The 17,635-nt window shown below is 55.6% G+C and overlaps 1 protein-coding gene across 16 annotated transcripts in view; it reads left to right on the top strand.

Annotated features, from left to right (window-relative positions):
- The first annotated feature begins 1,663 nt into the window (after positions 1–1,663).
- TANGO2 (transport and golgi organization 2 homolog) overlaps positions 1,664–17,635 on the top strand; it is a 48,965-nt gene continuing 32,993 nt past the window's right edge. For 9 of the 16 annotated variants that reach the window (XR_012089538.1, XM_073007002.1, XM_073007007.1 and 6 more), the window contains exons 1-2: positions 1,753–1,860; positions 10,845–10,959. The gene's annotated coding sequence lies outside the window, so the exon portion shown is untranslated. The other 7 variants (XM_073006999.1, XM_037994856.1, XM_037994855.2 and 4 more) reach the window with 7 other exon arrangements.

Below are 17,635 nucleotides of genomic sequence, written 5' to 3'. Positions count from 1 at the left end.
CATCTCATCTGCTGTCACCTGTTTCCTGGCATCACATGTCATCCAGACTGGAGTGTCAGTGGTAACAAAGAACATCAAAGTGTCTTCTCTGCCTTTGTCTAGCTGGGAAAAGTATGGCTGTGGGTGGGGTTGGCCCAAGGCCACAAGCTATGACAGAACAGGATACAAACCACCATCTGACATGTTGCTGCATCCCTCTTTGTGGGCAAAGGGAAACCTTAGTCATCTCATGTCCAGCTTTGAGGTGCATGGTCTGGTGCTTTGGGGCAGCCCACTCTGCAGCTGCTGCCATGAACCCCAGGGCAGAGTCCATCACCCCCAAGCCCCAGATCCCACTTGTCCACCATCACCACCTCTTGGCCCTATAGATTGCATAGGTTTGGCTGCTCAGAGGGAAATCACTGGTACCAGCCCTACACGGTCCCACTGCTGGATGGTGGGAGAGACAACCATGTCTGGCTGGGTCTGCGGCCCACTGACCATGAGTCCTTGGACATCTGGAGTCCTTGGTTTACTCGCGTTGTAAAAGGTTCTGTTGGATTCCAGGAGAAACACAGATAAGACAGCAAAAGTGTGGAGCACAACGGGCCTGCATGTAGGTCCAGGTTAGACTCTTGCCTTTGCTGATTACCAGCCAGGTTCTTCCCATTCCTGAGCCCCAGTTTTCTGCAGGGCGTCAGGGCACCTAGGTCTTCAACGCAGGTTGAAGCTAATCTGGCCTCTCATGCTTGCCACCTTTTTTGACTTCAACTGAATGACATAACTCCTCCAAGGCTCAGTGTTTACATGTTTACATCTATAAAGTGGGGTGAAAGAACTGCTGACCCAGACATTGGGTTTAGAGTGCTTTACACATTATCATTATCCCTAATGTCCTTGTCATCCATGTCATAGTTTTTTGAGTGCTCACTCTTTGAGGCAGGACATGGGCCTCTGGGCTTTGACTCTCCACCTTTCTGCCACATAGGCCCAGACACAGCCCAGAGGCCACTGGAGCAGGGGTCCCAGCTCATGCCTCTGTCCTGTTGGGAGGGCCCCAGTCAGTATCCACCTGCTCGCCCTGCACAAGTCAAGCTGGGCCAGCCCCTCCTCACTGGGGCCTGGACCTGGATGTGAGCTTAGCGGCTACAGTGGGGGGTGAAAGTAGGGGAGGGGATGGGTGTGCAGGGCATAGTGCTCAAATGCCTAGTCCAGGGTCTGGGGTCCATACTGAGAATGGCAGGGACATCAAGGAGGAAAGAGCCGACCTGGAGGCCATAAAGTTAAGGAAAGGATGGCCAGGAGGAGGATGGCCAGGTCCAGAGGCGGGGTTGAGTGGACAGGATGGGAAGACCAGGTCACAGTCTGAGGGGGCCGTTCCAGAAGTGAGCATTCCTGTAGCTCTTTCGAGAGAGGCCGCAGGGTGGGCAGGTGACAGATGGTGTCCATGAGGGCATGAGCTGAGGGGCGGCTGCAACCTCCCAGGGCGTCCCCGCAGGCAGGGAGTCGCGGAGCATCCGAAGGCCGCGGGATGGAGAAGCGATCAGACGCCCGCGCAGCACCAAGCCATGGCGCAGCCCCGGGGGCGGGGCGCCAGGAGTCTGCAGCCTCCGAGCGACAGCGAGCGCAGCCAACGGGACTCCGGCATGCGGCGCGCCGCCCCGCCCCTCGCTGCGCGGCCCAATGATGAACGCGCCGGCTTCGGGCCGGGCGGGGACTGGGCTGGCTGCGGTGGCGCGCGGGCGCGGCACCCGGAAGTCGGCGGCGGCGGAGGCGGTGAGTGCGCTGCTCCGGGGCTGGCCGACTCCTTTCGTGGTCTGGCCGGCCTGGGCTCGGGGGCACCGGGCTCTGGGTGCGCGGACCGGGCTAGGCTGCTTGAATGTGGGTGGGCTGGCCGCACCGCCTCGCCCTGCCTCAGTTTCCCCTTTCTGAGGTATGGTATAGAATCAGGCGGCTGGGTCAGGGGCTACCACGTCGATCCCGGCCGACGAAAATGCCCCACGCCTTACTGGAAGGCGTTTTTGATACTCCCCGCTGACACGGGATGCGAGGGACACTGGCAGGTGGGAACCAGACTCGCTGCGGGGAGGCTGAGAGTGACAGGGCCGGGAGCTGCGTGGTCCCTGCAGGGTGGGTGGGCTGCGCGGCCTTGGCCAGCATCAGGGACAGCTCTGGAGCCCAGTCACTCTGTCCCCTACCTGCGGCCTGCTGCGGGCCAGCAGGGTGACAGCTAATGTGGGTGTGAGTAGATAGTAAGTGCTGGGTCATCCCTGCGCCTGAATGCGGCCTTCCTGGGGAGGTTTGAGTAGTTAGATCCCCCGCCCCCACCTCCAGGGCATCAGAGGTAGGGGCTGGCAGGGCTGCACTCAGGGCAGTCCTTGCCCCACCGTAGCCTGGGCTTTGCCCGTTTTCCTCTGGGGAAGTGGGCACAGAGAGGGCTGTTTGCTGAGACCCCCCACCTTCCCTGCCCCCAGCACCTCTTCTGTGCTCCCTTGGCTTCCTGCTGGGCCACAAGCTTTAGAGTGAACCTTCTGCCCTTGGACAAGTCCCTGGGCCTCAGGCCCCCTTCCTCTTCAGGAATGTCACATGCCCTGTCCTGGCCAGGGCTGTCTGCACTGGCCAGGCCTGTCGTGTGGCTCCAGACCTGCTAACCACGGTTTTGCTGCCACTCTGGGGGCAGAGCTTTCTTCCATGAGGCAGATGTGACGGCAGCTGTAAGGAGTAGCTGAGTAGCTCTTTGGAAGGCTTTCTCACGCTAGCTCATTTGCTTTTGGGCAGCCTTTTGGGGTAAGCATTCATTGATCCAGTCCTGCTCACACAAGGAAAACTTAGGCTAAGGGGCCAGATGGTGTTCCCAAGGTCATTCAGATCCAGGGCCTGCTCCCAGTGCCTCTACTACTCCTGGGCTACTCTCCTAGGAGTTTTCCTGCATCTGTGTCCTGTTGGGTGGGTTGGGGGCAGCTGGAGAGGGTGACCATGTTGTTAGATGGACACAGCAGAGCCTCTGTTCCCGCAGGATCCTAGTGCTCTGGTGGTCCAAGGTGGGGTGCCCTGGTGCCCCCACCCTCTTGGGCCCCTACACAGCTTTGTGTTACTTGCATGTCCCCAGACTGCAGGCCCCTCAGACCAAGCCCCTGCCTGCTGTGATGTGTGGTGGCCATAGCCCTTCCCTGAGCTGAGATGACCAGCTGTGAGCTCTGCCTGGGCTGCCAGCCCTTTGTGCTTCCTTGGTCTTCACTTGTGGGCTGTCATTCTGATTACGTTTTGCAGTGTGTGTAATCACATACAGTGTCTTGGGAACTTGATCCTGTGCCTGGCTTCTGCACCAGATGGTGAACTTGGAGGGCACCCTGGTGCCCACCTAAGCGTGCTGCTTCTGTAAACACCCACAGATATATGAGGGACTTCTCAGGGACCCCAGAAGGGGTCTGGAGAGAAACAGCCCAGGACAGGGAGGCTGGGAAGACTTCTCGAAGTGGGCCATGCTTGTCATTGACACTCCAGATGCATGAGAAGCAGGGCCTATCCTTTGGTGATGTGTCAGTCAGCACATGGCAGCAGCATGGCAGAGCCTGGCCTTTTTTGGCCCCTACCATAGGGTTTGGGCTATCTTGAAAACAAGCCTATCCCTACCATAAGGATGGGCTCTGTGAAAACAAGGTCACCCCAGAAGGACTGAGCTGCCTTTTGAGGTTATCACTGCAGCTTTTTCCCCTTTTTCTCTCAACTTCCTTTTTAGATTGCAAAAATAGTTTATGCATGCTTAAAAATAAAAAAAGCCAGCCTCCTTCTCCCAGCGGCTGCTCCCCTGGTGCGCTTGCTGACATTTGAGGGTGCATCCATCAAGATCTTCAGTGCCACGCTAACTTGAAGTGCTTGCCTTCACCCTCTTTGCGGGCGTGGTAGGAGTGCCCACTTTTTGTTTTCACTAACCACTCAGGCCGCAGGGGCCGCTGCGAGGCTGACCTGTTCCTGGCTTGTGAGGAAGCTGAGTGTTCCTCCCAGGAGGGTCCGAGGATGGGGCCACCCTGTGTCCAGAGCCTTCTGTCTGCTCACGATGCGTCTTGTTTGTGTAGCTCCTTGGAACTGGGAAGAGACAGTGATCCTCTGGTGTGAGGCTGAAGTAATGCCCCGGAAGCATTGTGAAGATGAGGAGAGAGTACCACTGTAGAAAATGTGTTATGATAGGCCGGGCGCAGTGGCTCACACCTGTAATCCCAGTACTTTGGGAGGCCGAGGCGGGCAGACTACGAGGCCAGGAGATCAAGACCATCCTGGCTAACACGGTGAAACCCCGTCTCTACTAAAAATACAAAAAAATTAGCAGGGCATGGTGGCTGGTGCATATAGTCCCAGCTTCAGGAGACTGAGGCAGGAGAATGGCACAAACCTAGGAGGCGGAGCTTGCAGTGAGCTGAGATCTGGCCTCTGCACTCCAGCCTGGGCAACAGAGCAAGACTCCATCTCAAAAAAAGAAAAAAAAAAGAAAATGTGTCATGATAAAATGCCATTTAGGCCCGGCGCAGTGGCTCATGCTTGTAATCCCAGCACTTTGGGAGGCCAAGGCGGGTGGATCACCTGAGGTCAGGAGTTTGAGACCAGCCTGGTCAACATGGTGAAACCCTGTCTCTACTAAAAAAAAAATACAAAAGTTTGCTGGGCGTGGTGGCGTGCACCTGTAATCCCAACGACTCAGCAGGCTGAGGCAGGATAATCGCTTGAACCTGGGAGGTGGAGGTTGCAGTGAGCCGAGATCGCACCATTGCACTCCAGCCTAGGCAACAAGAGCAAAACTCCATCTCAAAAAAATAAAAAATAAAAATGCCATTTAATAGCCAGAGAGTGTAGATTGGTGAGGTGTTGCTGAGGAGCTAGGAGGGCAGCAGGGCATCGCAGTGGACTTGCAATCCAGAGGGTTTCCCTACGTTAGGACTTTCTCTGCCCAGGCCCCGGGAACAGCGACACTGTGTTCTCGTGTGTGTTTACCGCCTCTGCTGGCAGCCACCAGGAGCCCGTGTCACATGTCTGTGTCTGCCTTGTCCTTTGAAAAGAGCAGCTCAAGCTTTCAAGCTCCACCCCTGGGAGCTGCCACAGCTGATGGGGTGGGGATTACAAGGGGTGGGGATTGGGCGCCCGGCTGCTCAGCCCTGCTGCACCAGCCCTTGTGGCCATTGAGGCCATTAAACGGGGGCAGCAGACTGTAGGACTCAGTTGCCCTCTGTTCAGGGACTCACCACGTGTAGCCCCAATAGGAGCCTGGCTTGACGGCTACCCTCCCAAGTGTCTAGGTCCCCTTGTCGCTGTGGTTCTAATACCTTTCTGTTCCCTCGTGTGCACCCCTGCCTCTGTCACCACTGCTTTCTGCTTAGCACACCTCCCCTCTGCCCACGTGCTATGTTTGCCTTTTTGGTTGCCAAAGGGAAGTGGTTCCACCAAGAGCGTGTGTCCCATCCCCTGTGGCCCCCAGGGTCTCCAGGTGTGGCGTTGCCGTGACAGCCCAGTTGCACCCCGTCCTGTGCAGAGCTGTCTTGCACTGGGGCTGATTGGGTCTTCTCTTGCTTTCCGTGAACAAGTGACACTTGGGTTCTTGCCTTTCCTTCCCTCACTTCCCTGCCCATAGAAATGTCCCAGTCCCAGCAGGGAAGGAGGGCAGGATCTGTGCACTTTCTTTTTTTTTCTTTTTGAGATGGGGTCTTGCTTTGTCACCTCAAAAGGCTGAGGCAGGAGGATCGCTTGAACCCCGGAGGCAGAGGTTGCGGTGAACTGAGATCATGCCACTGCAACCTCTGCCTCCTGGGTTCAAGCGATCCTCCTGCCTCAGCCTCCTGAGTAGCTGGGATTACAGGTGTGCATCACCATGCCCAGCTAATTTTTGTGTTTTTAGTAGAGACAGGGTTTTACCATGTTGGCCAGGCTGGTCTTGAACTCCTGACCTCAGGTGACCCACCTGCCTCGGCCTCCCAAAGTGTTGGAATTACAGGCGTGAGCCACTGCGCCTGGCCAGTGCACTTTCTTTTGAGGGTGGACATTACTGTTCCCCACCGGGAAGCATGCCTACTGGGTGTGCACGCTTTCAGTGCCTGGTGTGACAGATTGTACAAAGTGAACCCAGCCACACAACTACCATCCATATCACACATGAAACCACCGCCAGCACCCAGACATCTCCATTGTGTCCCCCAGTGGCTGCCTAGACCGGGTGGCCCTGCCCTGCCTTCTGTCTCCATGGGCAGATGTTGCTTATCTCTGGCCTCTGCATGGAAGACCAAGCAGAGTGTTATCTTTTGGCTGGGACCTCTCTGCTGCCTCAGGAACGGGGGCTTGTTCCTGTTCATCGCCGTGGAAGGGCACAGGCTGGCTTCCTTTCCAGGTTATGGGCTTTCTTACTGTGTCACTTTGTGGACTTGGGCACCTGCAGAGTGCCTGGCATGGTGAGCAGGGGTTGGGGCATGGCGTGATCTAGGCAGGGTTTGGAAGGTTCTTTGAATAGCCAAGAGGGACAGTCTGAAGAGTGCCCTCCAGACAGCCAAGAATGCATTGAAGCTAAGGTGACTACTGCAGCCTCAGAGGCCTGGTGACACATGCAGGGCCTCGAGGGGCCCATGTGACTAGGAGTTCAGGGTGTGGCTGAGGTAAGCCAGACTGGATGGCCGGCGGCCACCTGAGGACGATTGGCTGTGTGTTTGGGAAGCATGGGTCGTCCCCACCTCACAGCATTCACACAGGCAGACAGCAGGCAGATCCAAGAGCTTCACCAAGGCCGGGCTCAGTGGCTCACACCTATAATCCCAGCATTTTGGGAGGCCGAGGCGGGGGGATCACGAGGTCGGGAGTTCAAGACCAGCCTGACCAACGTGATGAAAACCCGTCTTTACTAAAAATACAAAAATTAGCTGGGCCTAGTGGCATGCGCCTGTAATCCCAGCTACTCGGGAGGCTGAGGCAGGAGAATTGCTTGAACCTGGGAGGCGGAGGTTGTAGTGAGTTGAGATCGCGCCATTGCACTCCAGCCTGGGCGACAGAGCGAGACTTCATCTCAAAAAAGAAAAAAAAAAGAGCTTCACCACTGTGCAACCATACAAGGTAGTTAAGAAAAAGGAGTTCTCATTTTGGGACAGGGAGAGCCTTCTTTAGCAAGACAGGGGACATGACCACTGTACGGTAACGATGGGAAAATCCCATGTAATATAAGACTATTTCTATGAGGCAGCATCACAGGCAGAGCTGAAAGGCAGGGGACAGCTAGGGAGAAAACAGTTGCAGGCCTGGGACAGGCACATGGTGGCCCACATCACACCAGGGTCAGTGAGACAAAGGCCCAGTGGTCAGTAACCACGTTGGTGAATTGTAGGCAAGAACATACAGGAGGTCGCAAGTTGCCCAGCCAGTAGGGAATGCCCATAAAACCCTGGCGGGAGCATTTCCTACACCACATACACCCTGGAGGTGGGTGAGTGGCAGCAGGTTCTGGCGCTAGACGTTAGCGGGAACTTGGCCGAGTCTGCTTATCTGAAAGCGTCACCCATGGATGGAGCAATTCCACCTCCTGGGTCTATCCTAGGAATGTCCTCAGCTGCTCTCCCACTGCTGTAAAGAAATACCTGGGGGCCGGGCGCGGTGGCTCAAGCCTGTAATCCCAGCACTTTGGGAGGCCGAGACGGGCGGATCACGAGGTCAGGAGATCGAGACCATCCTGGCTAACACGGTGAAACCCCGTCTCTACTAAAAATACAAAAAACTAGCCGGGCGAGGTGGCGGGCGCCTGTAGTCCCAGCTACTCCGGAGGCTGAGGCAGGAGAATGGCGTAAACCCGGGAGGCGGAGCTTGCAGTGAGCTGAGATCCGGCCACTGCACTCCAGTCCGGGCTACAGAGCAAGACTCCGTCTCAAAAAAAAAAAAAAAAAAAAAAAAAAAAGAAATACCTGGGACTGGGTCATTTATTTAAAAAAGAGGTTTAATTGGCTCATGGTTCTGCAAGGTGTATAGGAAGCGTGATGCTGGTATTTGCTCAGCTTCCGGGGAGGCCTCAGGAAACTTAACAATCATGGCAGAAGGGGAAGCGTGAGCCAGCACTTCACACAGCTGGAGCAGGAAGAAGAGAGAGATGGGAGAGGTGCCACACTCTTAAAACCAGATCTCGTGAGAACTCTTATCACTGTACAGTACCGGTTGGGGGGATGGTGCTAAACCTTCACGAGAATTCCGCCTCCGTGATCCGATCACCTCCCACCAGGTCCCACCTCCAACACTGGTAATTACAATTCAGCATGAGATTTGGTGGGGACACAGATCCAAACCAAATCAGCCCATGTGCAGAGCATGTGCTAGGGATGGTCACTTGATGGGACTAAGACACCAGCCAGAGCTGAGAGGCAGAGAAGCGGGAAAGCTGGGCAGTGGTGAACCAGTGGGGACATGGCTCTGGTGGAGACAGACTTCATGGCCAGTCAGGGAGAACGGAGCAGTGGGACCCTAGTGTGTTAACCCCACAGCATACATGTGTCTGCTCACATGTATGTGCAGGTAGGCTAAGAACACTCTGGTGCCACAGGCAGCCCTTGGCTGAGGCTTTTTTTGTTTTCTTTCTTTTTTTTTTTTGAGACTCAGAGTCTTGCTTTGTCACCCAGGCTGGAGTGCAGTGGTACTGTCATAGCTCACTGCGGCCTCAAACTCCTGGGCTCGAGCAATCCTCTTGCCTCAGCCTCCTGTGTAGCTGGGACTACAGATGCATGTCACCGTGCTCGGCTAATTTTATTTTATTTTTATTTATTTTATTTTACTTTACTTTTTTGAAACGGAGTCTCATGCTGTCACCCAGGCTGGAGTGCAATGGCACAATCTCGGTTCACTGCACCCTCCGGCTCCTGGGTTCAAGTGATCCTCCTGCCTCAGCCTCCTGAGTAGCTGGGATTATAGGCCTGTGCTACCATGCCTGGCTAATTTTTGTATTTTTAGTAGAGACAGGGTTTCACTGTGTTGGCCAGACTGGTCTTGGAATTCCTGACCTCAAATGATCTGCCCGCCTCAGCCTCCCAAAGTGCAGGGATTACAGCCATGAGCCACTGCACCCGGCCTTATTTTATTATATTATTAATATTATATTGAGACAGAGTCTCCCTCTGTTGCTCTGTTGCTGGAGTGCAGTGATATGATCATAATTCACTGCAGCCTTAATCTTCCAGGCTCAAGCTATCCTCCTACCTCAGCCTCCCAAGTAGTTGGGACCACAGGCATATGCCACTGTGCCTGGCTAATTGTTTTTATTTGCTTGTTTATTTATTTATTTATTTTTTTGAGATAGCGTCTCACTCTGTCGCCAGGCTGGAGTTCAGTGGCGCAATCTCGGCTCACTGCAAGCTCTGCCTCCCAGGTTCATGCCATTCTCCTGCCTCAGCCTCCCGAGTTGCTGGGACTACAGGTGCCCGCCACCATGCCCGGCTAATTTTTTGTATTTTTAGTGGAGACGGGGTTTCACCATGTTAGCCAGGATGGTCTGAATCTCCTGACCTCGTGATCCACCCGCCTCGGCCTCCCGAAGTGCGGGGATTACAGGCGTGAGCCACTGCGCCCGGCCTTTATTTGCTTTTTGACAGGGACTTGCTGTGTTTCCCAGGCTGGCTTTAAACTCCTGACCTCGAACAGTCCTCCTGCTGGGCCTCCCAAAGTGCTGAGATGACAGACATGAACCCTGCCGGGATGGGGCTTTGGCCCGGTAAATGTAATTGGAAATGTTTCTCACCAGAATGTGCTCCTGGGTGACCTGAGCAATGGGATTAACAACTATGGACCCCACCAGCCTCCAGAGCTGCCAGTCGTGGCAACAGGAGACTCAGCTTTGGGCTGGGGCACAGAGAGGCTGAATAGAGGGTGAATGAGCAGGCAGCGTGTGAGAGGGACCAGCATTTCTTGGCATTATACAAAAGCTAGTAGAGGTGGTGCTGGTTGGTGTGGGATGGGCGACTGGCACGGTCAGGCGCCTGATGCCTGTTGGCCTCCTCGGAAGGGGAAGATGGCAGTAGTGGGGTCTGGAACAGGCAGGAGGGTGGCCTGGATTTGTCCTGCAGCACCGAGGTCTGCCTGTCCCCCACCGGGTCTTCCATTTGAGGTGCTGTCAGCATGGCCCTCGTCCCCCTTGCTGCTTTTCCCCATAGGCCTCTGCAAGCTCACTGCTCACGCTCCACCCCACCTACCTGCCTGTGTGGTGGGCACTGAGAGCCAGGGAAGCAGATCCTCACTGCTGGGCGGCAGGCCATGTGCATATCCATTAGGGTGCCAGACCTTGTCCCCACACAGCCCTGGCTGGGGTCATTGCTGCTACTGCTGTCTGCTTGTGGCTCTGGCCCATCTTTGCCCAAGCCTTCTGTCTGAGTGGTTTTCTTGTCGTGCCTTTTTTAGACACCACATGGAGTGAGGTTTGGGGCTTGCCTCAGCTGGAGTCTCATTCTTCTTAGAGAGGGAGTTTAGCCCCTTTCCATTTGGCTCTTAGGACAGAAGGCCCTGTTGGTTCCTCCTCCGAGAAGCCAGGGGAGGAGCCCTAGGCTGGAGAGGGGATTCCAGAGCAGGGTGGATCTCAGAAGCAGAAGGTGGGCAGAGAGGACGGTGCATGCCGGGAAAGTTCTCGAAAGCATCAGCAGATGGGCCCAGAGTGCCTGGAAAGCTTCCGCCCTTCACAGACGGCGCCATGCACTAAGAATAACCCGTGCCAAGTCCAGGCTTTCTTCCTATTTTGCAGAATTACCAGGTTGTTAGGCCAGGGGAACGTATGCTGGGATTCTGGGAAGACTTCCACTCGCACTGTTATTCTTAGAGGACGGGAAGCCCTTGGCTGTGGTGTGAAGAGGGCTCTTTCCATTCATACCTTATAGATCCTCTGGCCAGGCTCAGGGCGCTGAAGGACTCCAGGAGTGTGTGGGGGATTTCCTCCCTGGAAGAGGCCTGTGCTCTGTCCCTGCTGAGGCTGGCGGCATTTGCAGTCACACGGTGAGCTCGCGGTGACTATCTCCCTCTTACCTCCCTGGCAGGGTTGGCGAAGGCCACACCAAGGTCCCAAGTGATTGGTTCCCAGGCCTCTCTGCACAGAGGCTGTGCGTGTCCCCTGGGCATTCACTCTAGCTGTCTGGGCTATAGGGAGGCAGGGTGCCTGGCCCAAGTGGAGGTGACACTCTACTGGGGGTGGTAAGTGTTGACCATCACAAAGGCGACCCCTTTCATCACATCTGTGTGAGAGGAGCTGGACTCTCCTCAGATGTGGATGAGCCTCACAACCCATATCCTTTCGTCGCTTGCATGTCCACCAAGTCCCTATGTGCTCTGGGAGGCAGTGGTACAGGCCAGCCGCTCCACATGACCAGAGCACCAGTGCCTCACACTCCAGTGCATTTCCTTCCCAGGGTGCGCCAGTACTCTTGTAAACAGGGCATTCCCGTGTAAGCAGTTGCTTTATTTTTTTTATTTTTTTTTTGAGATAGAGTATTCCTCTTGTCTCTTAGGCTGGAGTGCGATGGCACGATCTCAGTTCGCTGCAACCTCCACCTCCTGGGTTCAAGCAATTCTCCTGCCTCAGCCTCCTCAGTAGCTGGGACTACAGATGCCTGCCACCATGCCCGGCTAATTTTTGTATTTTTAGTTTCACCATATTGGCCAGGCTGTTCTCAAACTCCTGACCTCGTGATTCGCCCACCTTGGCTTCCCAAAGTGCTGGGATTACGGGTGTGATAATTTTTGTATTTTTAGTAGAGATGGGGTTTCACCATGTTGGCCAGGCTGGCCTCAAACTCCTGACCTCAGGTGATCCACCCCCCTCAGCCACACAAAGTGTTGGGATTACAAGGGTGAGCCACCTCACCCAGCCGGCAGTTGCTATAAAATTTTTTAAAAAGATGTCGTTAAGACCCAGTCATTAAGACTTCCTGAGGTGAGAGGATCACTTCAGCCCATGAGTTTGAGAATAGCCTGGGCAACATAGTGAGACCTGATCTCTCCAAAAAAATTAAAAAATTAGGGCCAGATGCAGTGGCTCACGTCTGTAATCCCAGCATTTTGGGAGGCCAAGGTGGGTGGATCACGAGGTCAGGAGATCAAGACCATCCTGGCCAACATGGTGAAACCCTGTCTCTACTAAAAATACAAAAATTAGGCCGGGCGCGGTGGCTCACGCCTGTAATCCCAGCACTTTGGGAGGCCGAGGCGGGCGGATCACAAGGTCAGGAGATCAAGACCATGGTGAAACCCCGTCTCTACTAAAAAAAAAAATAGAAAAAAATTAGCCGGGCGCAGTGGCGGGCGCCTGTAGTCCCAGCTACTCGGAAGGCTGAGGCAGGAGAATGGCGTGAACCCGGAAGGCGGAGCTTGCAGTGAGCCGAGATTGCGCCACTGCACTCCAGCCTGGGGGACAGAGCGAGACTCCGTCTCAAAAAAAAAAAAAAAAAAAATTAGCTGGGTGTGGTGGTGCACACCTGTAGTCCCAGCTACTTGAGAGGCTGAGGCAGGAGAGTCACTTGAACCTGGGAGGCGGGGCTGCAGTGAGCTGAGATGTGCCACTGCACTCCAGCCTGGGTGACAGATCGAGACTCTGTCTCCAAAAAAAAAAAAAAAAATTAGCCGGGTGTGGTGGTATGCACCTGTAATCTTAGCTACTTGGGAGGCTTGAGGTGGGAGGATGGCTTGAGCCCAGGAGTTCGAGGGTGCGGTGAGCTATGATCACATGACTGCACCTGGGCGACAGAGTGGAGGTAATGTGCTTCCTCAAGTAGCCGTGAGAACGACGCTTCTTTTCTTGTCCTGGCTCAGGAACCTCACCACCATGCCACGTTGCCCTGCTGCGTTGTGCTGGTGTTGTGGGTCGGTGGCAGGATGTTTGCCCACCTCACAGGCCCTGCTTTCAGTCTTGGAGTATGGCTCTTCTCGACTGCTGCCCACACAGCCTCCTGTCCTCAGCCTGGACTACATATCTGGGCTGTTCCATCCCTGTGGGCCTGTGAGGCCTGGCCATGTGCCTGTGCCATGCCAGTGGCTTTCAAGATGATGTTTCTAGTAGGACCACATGTGAGCACAGTAACCACCATGGCCAGGAGGAAGCTGGCTGCCCGTCACCACCTTGCCCAGGGACCTCTTGCGCCCTGGTGGGGATCAGCAGCTCCTGCTGTGGGAGAACAGAAGGCAGCATGCTGACTTCCAGGAGTGTCCGCAGCATGGCTGCGCAGATTAGAACTAGAAATGAACAGATCTAGTGCTGAGGCCATCCTGGGTCTCTGGGGAGCTGCCAGGCTGTGGGTGCGGGGTCCAGGAGGCCCACTTGATCCCAGCATCCCACATGTGCCTGCTCGGGGTGGCCAGCTCACTGCTTCTTCACCCCTAGCCCAACCAGCAGGTGCCCCACCGTGAGCCCCTCCAGGCTCACCTTGCCCATCCGCGCCATGTGACCTGGGAGTCGTGGTGGGATGGGATCACAGCTACAGAGCACACAGCACAGGGAGGAGCTCATCAGCATCTTCCCCCCTGTGGAGCCCTGGCCCAGCCTCCTTTTGGACCCGCCCTGGCAGCCGGGTTTTGCGGCGCCTGCCCCACCCGCCCAGTAACCTACTTGCCCAACTGCTATCCCAGTGGCTGTGAGGCCAGGTGACGAGATGGGGGCGTGTAAAGCATTTTCTGCCTGGAGAGGATGGGCGTGTGGCCATCTGACTGCTTCTGCAAGCCTGGTGGATGTGTGCAGGATATCCTGGTGGTCTCAGCCCCCTGGGGCAGGCGGGTCCCCTGCAGGTTGCAGAGACTGGGTGTGGCTTCCTGCAGATGTTCAGATGCCTCTGGGCTGTGGCCTCTGAGACCCAGGGCGAGGCTGCTGGCTGGACCGCAGACCCTCCTGCCTGCCTCTTCCTTCAGCTGCTCTTTCTGGTCTGGCTCTGGCCGCCTGGGCGTCAGGGCCAACCCTGAATGGCTTTGACCACTCTGTAGCCTTCTGACTGCTGAGGACTTGCGGAGAGTTCACTGGGCTTGGCTCAAGTGCTGAGCCCAGGGCAGGGTTGGGGACAGGCAGAGTGGGGCCTTACCTGGAAAGCCAGGCACGATTGTCCCTGGGACACCAACCCTCCTGTAAAGTTGGCCAACTCGGGCACCCTTGAGTTCAAGCTCTGTGTGGCACAAGAGATGCCCTGAGGAGCCCAGCCTCACCTGGTGTGATGGGACCTGTGGAAGTTGTGGGAAGTGGTCCTGGCCGCCCGTGTGCCCACCTGCCCTGTGCCCAGATCAAGTTGTGGTGACCAAAAGGACAAGGACTATATCCATGGCTCCCTCCCAGAGCCTGGCAAGTCAGCAGGCATGAGAGGGTGTTGGAATGCTGTGGTGGGCCTGTGTGGGGGCCGTGCAGGACCTAGGGAACCTGCAGGGCTTGGCTTAGGGAGCACACAGGGGCCCAGGCAAAGGCAAGGTCACAGGTCGGGGGAGGTGAAGCTGGCAGGGGGAGGGGGAGACCTGCTGGCTAGAGCTGGGTTGGAGGCCGGTGGGCAGTGGGCCTGGCTCGAGCAGGGGGCGAGGGATTGGAGAGAAAGGCAGTTCCTGATGGTCCCCTCCTCAGGGGCTGGCTTTCCTCTGGTCCTTCCCTCCCAATGACCGCGTCTTCGTCGAGGCCACAGCTCTTGGCTCTGCGCCCACACCTCCAGTGCCAGGCTGCCCGGAGATCCGTTGATGGCCTTCCCTTGGACCACGGAGCCCTCCCTGCCACTGGTGCCTGGAGGGCTGGTCTGCTGCCCCTGCACCCTGGCCAGCTAGGATGGTGGGGTCATGCAGCTGAATTAGGGGTGCCTTTCTGTCTGTCCTATGTGTATCAGTGGCCAGAACTGCCCTCATCCGTGGCCTTGCCAGCAGCTGGGCATGCAGCCCAGGGAGGGCTGAGGTCGGCTGAAGTTGAGACCAACGGCCTTCTCTAACACCCCAGAGGAGCATGTCCCTGGTGAGCAGGCCTTGGGTAACCGTGGGCTCCAGGCCAGTGGGATTCCAGTAGGAACCAGCTGACAGGGCTTCTCTAGTGATTGCAGCCAGGGGTTCTCATGTGCAGGAAAGGCCAGCTCCTCCAGAGTGAAGGGACTTGTGTCTTCTGGCCGCATGGTGAGTGCTGGGCCCACCCCATCAGTGGCACCTAGCAGGTGGACACCTGGGTGCACCCCCAAAGCCCAGCGTGCTCCCCATCTTCCTGCACTGCATTCAGGAGGGTTCTGCCTCATCAGCTGCACCTGATCTGCTCTTAAACCCATAGCTGAGCTTTAATGTGCAGTCATAGAAGCTTTCATTTCTAAAAGAACTTCCTAAGAGTTCTTTTGGCCAGGAGTGGTGGCTCACACCTGGAATCCCAACACTTTGGGAGGCTGAGGCGGGTGGATCACCTGAGGTCAGGAGTTCGAGACCAGCCTAACCAACATGGAGAAACCCTGTCTCTACTAAAAATACAAAATTAGCTGGGCATGGTGGTGCATGCCTGTAATCCCAGCTACTTCGGAGACTGAGGCGGGAGAATCGCTTGAACTCGGGAGGTGGAGGTTGTGGTGAGCCGAGATGATGCCAGCCAGCCTGGGCAACAAGAGCAAAAAAAAAACTGAGTTCCTTTTGCTGCTTCGTAAACCCAGTTTGCTCTTCATCACTTCCTTTCCCCGGCAGATATTTCTGAGCTGTCTGTCTTCTTTCTGCCATCAGAGCATGGTTGGTTGATGATGCATGTACGGTTATCTTTCTGCTGGTTCTTGCTCATGGTGCTTCTTTCGTTATGTGGTTCTTTCTGACTATGTACTGCTTCTGGTCTTTAAAAAATGATTTTGAGACTTCTTTGAAGTATAGGATGAAGGTATCTTTCTCCAGAGAGAACTTCAGGCACAGGGGCACTGCCAGTGCTGGAGTCCCTTAAAACTGTGCTTGGGTTATGGGTCCTTGTACCCCCAGTGTGGACCCGGACAACCGGCTGTGCCACTGCTTCTCAGGAACATCCCCCCACTTTTGTGCAATGTCCCCATGAGCCCTGGGGGTGACTGCAGCTATAGTTCATCTCTCCCTGAGCATTGCTCTTTGGAGTCCCAGCTTAACTTAGGGGAGAGTCTTCCGTTAGTTCCTCCATCCCATGGGGGTGTCTGGACCTTGTCTTCTGTCTCCTTCGCCCCCGGGGGCCACCAGAGCATGAGCCTCAGTGTGTTCAGTGGGCAAACTCTCTGAGGCAGGATTGGCCACTGTATTCTGCTGTCCTCTGTGGACCACACTCTCCCCAGTATTGGCCAAATGCTGCATGAGCTCATCAACTCCTGGCAATTTTTAAGATGTTTTCATATTTTATTGAGCATCTTGAGTTTCTTTTCACCAAAAGGATTGGCCCTAGTAGCCTGCCCACCCTCGGATGATGGCCCCTTATGGGCGCTTCCAGGGCACCCAGCAAGGGGACCCAACCCACTTCCAGCCCCCCAGTCTGCTTCTCACAGGGACCCCTTGTAACGACACACCCTTTAGCTTCCCATCCTATGCAGAGAGCAGACCATCTCAAATGGCTGCCCATCCCCCACCACCCAGTGCATCTGCAGGTGGTGCTCATTGCTGTCCCAACGCCTCAACTGCACAGCCACCAGCTCCTCACTGGAGCAGACGGTGCCCAGTGGCCATCCCTGATGCCCGTGCCTGTGGAGGCACATACACTGAACCCTCTTCACCACCCTCCGCACTCATTAGACTTTTCTTGGAGGAATCTTTTTGGCTCTCTTCAGTTTTTGAACAGCTTCTTGGCTGTCCCATGTCCCAGCTGTGAGCACTGGCTCTGCTCTGGAGCCATGTCAGTAAATCATTGCACACGTGCACATTTCAGGAAACTTGGGTGTCACCCTTGGCTGGCCTCGGGATCTAATCTCCGTTCTCCACTCGTTTGCACTGTGGAAAACTGCCTGCTCTGGGCCCCAGAGGTCCTTGGGTGGGGAAGAGGTGTGTGCTAAGTGTGCAGTCACCCAGCGTGTCCACGGCACGTGTCCATGCCAGCTGCTGTGGGTGTGTGGGGCCCTCGGGTCCTGTGGGATGGCGAGTGTGTGTGCTGAGTGGGGCCTGTAGGCCCTGCATCCCAGGTGAGTGGGCCATGCTGTCCTGCCTGGCAGGATGGGGGCGGAGGCAGGGCCACTTCCATTGGTAGCATGTGGGGTGGGGTTGGTGCTGTTGTAGGGGAGGAGATGTGCATGTGGAGGACGGTCTTAAAGGAAAAATGTATACAGTGGTCCGTTTCCAAGACAAAGTGCCTTGAATTGGCTTAGGTCAGCAAACTACAGAAGAAACAGGATATGCTAGGCCCCTGCTTGGATAGCTGATGTGTGCTTGTCAGCCTCCTCTTTCCCCCCGCTTAGTTGCCTCCACCCGAACCAAAGAAGTTTAGTCTAAGATGAAGGTTTACTAGCCTGCAAAATAGCTCGTTTTGTCCGTTCTTATCAGCCTGCCCGCTACTTAGGTCGTAAGTTAAATACTTAAAAAGTCCCTGAGCTGACTAGGACTGCAATGCATTGTGGCCTGCAGCAAAATACAGCAAGACAGCCCCCAAAAAACACCTGAAGCCCCGAGCCAACAATTAATAGGTGACATCCAGGAAAAATTGTGACTCCATAATACTTGACCTATAGGATCTAGGGGAGGGACCTGCACACTAGGGGATAAA

The sequence above is a fragment of the Chlorocebus sabaeus genome, chromosome 19, assembly GCF_047675955.1.
Source record: "Chlorocebus sabaeus isolate Y175 chromosome 19, mChlSab1.0.hap1, whole genome shotgun sequence".
Taxonomy (NCBI): domain Eukaryota; kingdom Metazoa; phylum Chordata; class Mammalia; order Primates; family Cercopithecidae; genus Chlorocebus; species Chlorocebus sabaeus.
This window is presented reverse-complemented; position numbering and strand designations above follow the sequence as displayed.